Below are 9,430 nucleotides of genomic sequence, written 5' to 3' on the forward strand. Positions count from 1 at the left end.
TGTTATGGCATACCTTGAATCAAAATGTATAACAGAGGTGCAAAGAAGATTTTGTATTAATGTTAATTCCTTTTCAGAATATTATTTTAAAGCAGTTTGATACATTTCAGTCAATTGATAGTCTGATGGAGTTGTTTATTGGACCACTGAGAACGGTAAATATATATACCTGAAAATATCAAATGTGTGAGAGAGGCTGAAGAGCAAAGCCTTTGGCATTCAGCATGGTTTGTTAGTTTAAATATTTCAAAGTAATCTTTTTGCAGAATTCTTCATTAAGATTAATTCTATCACCCGTATAAAAGACAAATAAAGCATACATTTTTAGAATAATTTAGCTATTCGGCTCTTCTGTTTTTCCTCAGTTTACTCAGTTTTTACTCAGGTTATTGAATTGTTAAATGAAAACTGAGATATGCTGAACAACTTTTGTGTTCAACAGAAGAATGTATTGTTCATGGTAGAGCTAATTTAAAAAATGCTATTTTTTAAAATTCTGATGTGAGCATTGGTAAGCTATGCACCCTCGGCATCAAGTTACCCGAACAATTCTATAACCGCTCCGATGCTGATCTTTCAACTCATAAAATAAGTCATTACAATAGCAACTGACAAGTAGAATTCATAATTAATTGCAGAATTACGGTGTTTGAGGGTTCCTCTAGAATTCCTCTTTCTCTTTCACGCTTTTGGCTCAAAAAATAATTAGCAAATCGCCATCTCATAACAGGCTGAAGTTTCGAGTTTGGTATTTTTCTGTCCAGCCATTTTAGCCTCAAGAAACTATGACACACAGACACACACTCACACACCCATCATCCAGATATCAATGTTTTCGGTATCAGGAGACCCTAAAACGTCAAGATCTATCAAAAACCAGAGAGCGACATTTTGACGAATCTAAAGCCTTTGCGCCTTCCCTATAGACTATAGGTTATGGTAGAGGAGGGTGGAAAGCAAAAATAATAGTATTTAAAGAAATGTAAAAAAACTGCATTGTTTAATTATTTTTTTGACTGATTTATTCCTTATCCAGCATAATGAGTCAAGTGACTAAATTAAGTTAACATTCATATTATCCTCATGCCACCCTAGTTATAAAGAAGAATGTACTTTTCTCATGTTTAATAAAGATTGCACTGGCAGGAACAAACCTCAGGAATCTATTCTCTATTTTGAATGATAATTATTCTTTTATTATCAATAGGATTTCTTTACATGTTTCTCCTTTTCCGTTTACTACCAAGTAAGGGTCCTTAGATTAAAAAGTTTAACAACCTCTGGCATACAAGTAAGTTATTGTGAACTTCACTTGAAACCACACTTTGATTTTTTAAAAACTTTTAGTATTGATTACAGCGGACAATTTTTTTAAAAGAAATCATAAACACATTGTTATAAGCAAAAGATAAACCATCCAAAAGTTCTCAATTTAGAATAGTCCTGGAACATGCCTTAGCAAGGCCAGAACTAAATGGCATCATTTACATGACATCAATTCCTGATATATTTTAGATTTAGTCTACCCAATGCAAGGTGGATTATGCATGTTTTGTGAAAATTTATGAAAAATAAATGTTGTGAATATTAGAATTCCACTCTTTGCCTGAGATAGCAATAGAAAGGTCTTTTTCCCACATTGCTTGCATCAAACCATAAAAACATGAAATTAATTGCCAAGTAGTCTGGTAGAAAGTAGGACTTTAGGGACCTTCACATCCCAACTTGATGTTACTTGATGTTAGAGATGGGGTGGATAAAACTGGAAAGCTTTTTGGGCCAAATTACCTGTTCTAACTGTTTTAATGTCTAATGGTGAGCACTTTGACAATAGCTAATAAAGTTTAGAAATACTACCAATATTTTCTGTATTTTTAGCTAAAAAAGTATGGACATTGATGCAGGATTCCGAAAATTAAGCAGACTTGTTTTAACAAAGTTTCTGACTTGTAAATAGAAAAAATAAGTGTTGTGGAAATTAAGAGTGCACGTGCAATGTCAGTATAAAGCTCCCTGAACGTCTAGATCCCAAATAACTCCCATGACTTAAGTGCTGTACATTAATTAGAAACTGGAATAGACATGTATTCTGTAACAACCACAGCACCCAGTGGAAACCCATACAGACATGGGGACAACAGGAAAAATCCATGCTGGGAATGTCCAGGATGTAAACCCCAGGCTCCTTTTTGTGAGGCATCAGTGCCACCACTGCACTTGAGAGCTTTACCAGAGCTAAGCAGACTGTACAGTTTGGCCATTTTTTATCCTGTCAGCGGAGGTGAAACATGACAGGAATGAAGTGTGCAGCAATGCCACTGCACTATACTGTAGCTTTAGCTTCAGACTGACTTTTATGTTGGAGGTTCTTCTGTCTTCTCAGAAGGTTATTATGCATTCTAGTTACCTTGAAAACGTCAGGATGATTAGCAGCTCTAAATTACCTGAATATGTGTACATACTGCATTGAATTGCCATCAATTCCAGGTGAACATATTTGCAATTACTTCTATTAGCTCATTCACAGCATGAAAAAAATTCAGGTTTCTTTTTTATTTGAAAATAGCTAATTGTGATGCAAAAACCTGTCATCCCACATCCAGGGCACATAGAGAACTGTCTGACTTCCCTAGTTTTTATTAACTGTTATTACTATTCTTTATTGTTAATTCAATGACTTGTTTATTCACAAATATTCCAAAGGACGTTGGGTCTGTGCATAGATTTGCTGATAAAGTGCGTGCAAGAGGGAAGCCACAAGCCTGGTCTGTTTTTAATAAGGATTACTATATTTACAAAACATTTCCATATGATTTGTTAGGTAAATTGTGAATGAACCTATGCATTAAATATCACAAATGGAAACCATGAATGCATGTAATACAGTATATGTGAGGAGGAGGAGGAGGTATTTGAATGAGGAAAAACTTAATGTGAAGAAAGTCTTACATGAAATCAAAACATAGTGCACAGTTAATAGGTAGAGCTGAGATGTCCTTAGTGCAGAAAGATTTTATATTCAGAAATGTACCGTTTTTAATTTTATAAGCTATATTAATATTTATTGCTACAATATGAAATGTGTTGCTTTGCAAACTGTTTTGTAAGTTTGTAAATTGGACAAAGGAGCACCTAAAACTAAAAAGAACTGAGTAAGGATGTGGTGGCTAGCAGTGCTGCTTCACAGCTGTAGGACACTGGGTGTGAGTGTACTGTAGTTTGCATTTATTTCCGAGTACTCTCATTCTCCTCCTACAATGAAAAATGCACAGTCTAGGTTCATTGGTGACTCTAAATTGGTGAGTGTGCCTGGTGAGGAACTGCCAGCCTTGTGTCCAAACCTACCAGGATACACTCTGGAGCCCCATGACCCTAAACTGAATTACAAAATGAATAAATGTATTAATGTAGCATGGTGGCACAGTGGTAGCACTGCTGCTTTGTAGCAAGGTTTATGTACTGAGTCCTTTCTGCATGGAGTTTGCATGTTCTCCCCATGTTTGTGTGGTTTTCTCTGGGTACTCCAGTTTCCTTCTACTGTCCAAAGACACACAGGTCAGGTGAACTGGCAGTGCTAAACTGGCCCTAGAGTGCGTGTGTTCAATGGATTGGTGCCCTGTCTCCTCCTGGTGTGCATGTAAAAGAACTGGGCACCGACTGTGGTATTCTCTGGCGAATGCCAATTGAACTGCACAATGATGGGCTGTAAGCACAGATCTCACTAGGGGATGTTGGGCCACCATGCCACCATCTTGTTGTTTGTTTCTGACAGTCTGGTCAGAAACATGCTCACTAGTAGCCAGCTGGAGGTCATTTTGTAGGGCTCAGGAAGTGCTCCTCCCGTTCCTCCTTGTGCAAATGAGCAGATACCGGTTCTGCTGCTGGGCCGATGCCCTTCCATGGCCTTGTCCAACTCTTCTTGTGTAACAGCCAGTATCTCCTCCATGCTCTTGAGACTGTGCTAGGAGACACAGCAAACCTTCTTGTGATGACACATACGGATGTTCCTTCCTGGAGGAGCTGGACTACCAGTGCAACATGAATCTGAATCTGCTGCAGGTATCGCCTAATACTACCATTAGTGACAAGGACATTAGTAAAACACAAAACTAGGGAAGAATCAGTCAGGAAGGATAAAGAGAGAGCAATTGTATGTGGTCACCATCTGCAAGACCATTCCCTTTTGGGAGAGGGGGGTATCTTACTGTAGTCACTTTCTTTTTGTTGATTCACTATCTCTTATGCTTCCAGCTGCACAGATTGATGACTTGGCGTTAGGCTGTGATGATTAAGGGCTCCCTTCATTTTTTGAGCAGTATAAATTATGCTATTTGCTCATCATTTTTCCATGTGTAGGCCTACCTGTACAATACTTTTATGCAATGCAAATCAATGTAAATGTGATGGATATTCCTGTATGAAGTTAGTATACTAGTAATATTACAATTGAATTCATTGTAGAAGCCATTGAAAAATGTAAATGTTGGTATAGAATTTTGGCCTATTTTTGAAGAATGTTCAAGTTTATTTATTGTTTATTTCTGTTATGTAGGTGCATCTCAAAGTGTTTTTATAATTTTTGGCATTGTGCATTTGGTGCCAATACCTCACCTGGGCTTGCTGGAAATTCTATTTAGGAATACATTTACTGGTGAGTTCCTAAAGCGTTTGATAAACATTCATGAGCTACACACATTTCATTTTATTAATAATGGATTTTGAGTATTATTTACTTTGTAGCATGAGAATATAATAGATAATTTTTGTTTATTATGAATTTTCTATGATTGTATTTATTTTTTCTTATTATTTTCATGTTTTTTATTTTGGTAGAATCTTTGTTTAATTTGCCCACATGCTGTTAAGGTGTTTTTCTAAGTCTGATTCTATAACAATACTCCATCATATGTGTCAAGTGGTAAGTGCTGCTGCCTAATTCCAGTGTCCTGGGTTCAAATCCTACACCTGCTTGCTTTTTAAGACAAGCGTCCAGTTTATTTTCATGCCTATGTCAATGTTTTGTGGGGTCTCGGTTAGGATAACAGGAGTCGTAATTTATTTGACAATTCCAAACCATCCTTGTGTGAGTGCGGGTGTGTACATGAGGGGTCCTGCAATAGGCTGATTTCTGGTCCATGGCAGTTGTGTCTGAAGGGCTATGCAATGGACCAGACTGGCTTCTACTTTGCTCACAATGTTGTTAAGGCAGGCTTCAGCCACCCAAGATGGCATTTTAACAGATCTTACTTAATATCATGACTTGTTTGTGTTGTGGTGCAATGACAGGTCATTCTTAAATCATAGATTTTTTTTCCCTTTCTAATGATCTCTTCCAAATGATTTGAAGCCTAAAATGGATGAATAATTTTCAGTTCTTCACTTTCTCTTCAGTTTCCTTCTGAGTATTTTATTAGTGCGCTGTGAATATACTCAGGTATGAATGGAACCAATCTAGATGTAGAATTGCTGATTCCTTTGTCATTTGCATCTTATTGCTAATAAAGAGCAATTTAAACAGTGAATGCAGCTGTTTTAGACTAAAATAAGCAGTTAAGACTTGAAAATTATTAGGAAATGTTAACAAGCAAGACAACTAAAATTAAGCAGAACAATAACACTTGAGCCATAAGTGCTTTATCAGCAATAATTGACTTCTCATGAAGCAATTGGGTTAGAACAAAAATCTGCAGCCACTGCGGCCCTCCAGGACTGACGTTGCTCAGCCCTGAGTCTTAAATAGCAAATTAATTAAATGAAGTTAATTAATTCATCCATCCAGGGCACCAACCCACCGCAAGACACACACACACTAGGGCCAATTTAGGATCACCAATCCACCTAACCTGCATGTCTTTGGACTGTGGGAGGAAACCAGAGGAAACCCACACAGACACGGGGAGAACATGCAAACTCCACGCAGGGAGGACCCGGGAAGCGAACTCAAGTCTCCTAACTGCGAGGCAGCAGCGCTACCATTGCGCCACTGTGCCACCCTTAATTAATTCGTTCTTTCATTAATTTAAAAAACCTGTATGCTAAGAAAGAAAATAGAATAAAAACCTGAAGCCTCTGTGGCCCTCCAGGATTGGAGTTGGGTGGCCCTGATTTAGAGAATACTATTTTAAGATGATAATAACTGGGTGACAGGTGCCTCAGTGACATCTTGCAACTAGTTGCTCTTTGTACGGAGTTTGCTCTTTCTCCTCATGTCAGTGTGGGTATTCCCCTTAGTATTTCCATTTTTTTGTCCCACAACCTAAAGATGTGGATATTAGGATAATTGGTGAGTATAATTTGGCCCTCTGTGATTGTGGGTGAATATTTTTAATGTGTCCCACAAAGGACTAGTAAGAATGAAAATATCATGTAATGAATTTAAGTAGTTCTTTCATTTGGTAATGATAATCAAAATAAACAGTTGAATTTCAATGTTAGTACGGTGAGTGAGTGAGAAACTGCATGAGATGGCAATGGCCAACATTATAACAGGTTTTGTCTCTGCTATTGCTTCCACTCTTTAATATTGAATGTGAAAAATTAATTCTGCAAGCATTAGAATTATACAGTAGCCAGAAAGAACCGGAAAAAGTCAGAAAGAACCGGAAAAGAAACTTAAAGCTGCTTCAAAGTCTGGACAGACATCCGGCCCGAGTGCAAGGTATAGCCTCTCGGAGACTGACCTGGAACAAGCAGATGAATGCGCAGATTTCCTAGGACCCTGCTCCATTGTATCGTCTCCAGTCGAGAGTGAAAATGGGAGCGAAGGTGCAAGTGATACAGGTCGCGATGGATCGCCGATTTCTGAGGATCATCCGAGACTAGAAAAGGCCCTGCAGGATGTGCTCTCATCTACTCATCGCAAGCCCACAGCACCTGCTGTAACAGGAGCTGCATTTACACTCACAGAGCACGAAATCCGAAGCGAACTGTCCGAACTGAAAGAGATGATTCTACACTGGCTGCCGTCATGGCTACGGCCATAAATGAGCTTAAGAAGGATAACAAGAATGAGCTTAAGAAGGCTAACATTGAGCTTAAGAAGGAAATCATCAAGATTAAAAAGGATAACAAAGACCGGGAAACGCATCTATTTAAACGTTTTGACGTGAACTTTAAAGGCATGTTGGAGAAATTAGAGGAACACATCGAAGAAAATAGATCCAAACTGAAAATGCTTGCCGACCAGATTAAGGACATTACAGATCAGCTGAATGATGTTAAGCAGGCATTCACGGCTCAAGTTGAAACAGCGGAACAATTGGCATCTAACGCCGATGAAAAAGCTACAGCTGCGAATTCCGAATGCAAAAAACTCTGAGACAGACTTGCGGCCCTGGAAGATGGGTACAGACGAAATAATATAAGAATTGAGGGTATACCTGAGAAACGAGAAAGCTCAAGCCCAGTGAAATTTGCAGTAGAATTACTGTCTAAAATAATTGGAGATGATTTTAAAATCGACATTGAGATAGTAGCTGCTTATCGCACATACAGATCAAGCACCTTTAAACCTAGGTCTTTTATTGTCCACTTCGAGCGACTACGATGTAAGCTTGATGTGATGGCACTTCTCAGACACAAGCAAGAGATTATATTTGAAAATAATCTTATTTGTATTTTCCCCAACTTCTCACCATTACCAGCTGCAAAACGCGCAGCCTACTAACATTAAAAAGTTGCTACAGAAAGCCGATATCAAATACAGCTTCTTGTATTCCGCCAAACTGAAAGTGGAAGTTCAAGATCAATTTTATATTTTCTCAAGCAAGGAAGAAGCTGAAAAGGAACTAAAGAAGCTGTTTCCAACACTCTTTTGAAAGTTAATAAGGAGCCGTATTCTATCAAGGCATGGGAAAGACCTATTATCTGCTCTCGGATCCACTTTTAAAGAGACTGGTATTATAAATATACATCCTTTTCTTTACTTGGACATTATATGTTTATGTCTTAATTATAGTTATAGACGTGAGTGTGGAAGTGTGGAAGTAATTAAAGTAGGATTTGTTTTTTTCTTTTTTTTTTTTTTTTTACTACCTTAAAGTAGACTGTTTAACATCATACTGTTGGTTTATTGCTATTTCTACTATTACATTGCTATTACATTTATACTATTACATTAGAAATTACCATGTTTATCCTAGACTACTTTTTAAAATCATTCCCAGGGTTCATTCTTTTTTTTATCTTAATATCTTAATATCTTAAAATTGCTGAAGATTATTTTAAGCTTAAAGACTGTTAATGATTATATTTTCGGCAGATAGTATTTAGAATTCAGCTGCAATAGATATCTCTTTGTTTTAATTCTCTAAAGCCACTGCGGGGTGGGGTTTGTTTTGTTTTGGACGTGCTCTGTCTCTTTGTATGTCAGAGGACCGGGACATTGCGAAGTGGGATCAAGCCTCAAATATCAATGCAACAATAGGCTAAAATGCAATAACTCATGGGGAATTTTGAAATTAAGATTAAAACTGCCTCACTACCAGTTAAGACTATAAAATGACATTAAAAACTCAGAATCAATGTCTCCATGATGGGACAGTTAACTTTGTGAGCTGGAATGTTAAAGGCCTGAATCACGAATTAAAGAGAAAGAAAGTATGCTCTCACCTAACAGGCTTAAACGCTAAAATAGTATTTTTGCAGGAGACCCACTTACTAAGCAAGGATCAGTTCAGACTACAAAAAGACTGGACTGGCCAAATGTTCCATTCAAGCTTTATAAAGAAAACTAGAGGGATGGGAATTCTCATACACAGAACAGTTCCATTTGTAGCATCAGATGTAGTATCGGACCCTGAAGGGAGATATGTGATGGTCATGGACAACTTATTTAACAGTAAAATGATTTTGATAAATGTTTATGCACCCAATGTCGATGATAAGGAATTCATGCAAAATCTATTTGCATCCATTCCCAATGTGAACTCTCATAAAATTATAATGGCTGGGGACTTTAATTGTGTTTTAAATCCACTCTTAGATAGGACTCCTGTGACAGGGGGGACGACATCTAACACTGCAAAGACAATTACACAGTTTTTAAATGACCACAACTTATCAGGCCCCTGGAGGTTTCTTAACCCAAACTCAAGAACATATTCGTTCTACTCACCAGTGCATTATAGCTACTCAAGAATTGATTATTTTTTTATAGATAATAATTTCCTGCCTACGATGAAATCATGCAAATATGACACAATTGTTATCTCTGACCATGCCCCTCTAGTCTTGGAGCTAAAATCAATAAGCCCCTCACACTCACCTCGCAGATGGTGTCTTAACCCTCTTCTATTGGCAGACAAGAACTGCACAGTATTTATATCCAAACAAATCAGCTTCTTCCTAGAGACAAACATGCCCACAGAGGTTTCTGCAGGAACACTCTGGGAAACTCTAAAGGCCATCTTAAGAGGGCAGATTATTTCAT

Source organism: Erpetoichthys calabaricus, chromosome 2 (genome assembly GCF_900747795.2).
Source record: "Erpetoichthys calabaricus chromosome 2, fErpCal1.3, whole genome shotgun sequence".
NCBI classification, from domain to species: Eukaryota; Metazoa; Chordata; class Cladistia; order Polypteriformes; family Polypteridae; genus Erpetoichthys; species Erpetoichthys calabaricus.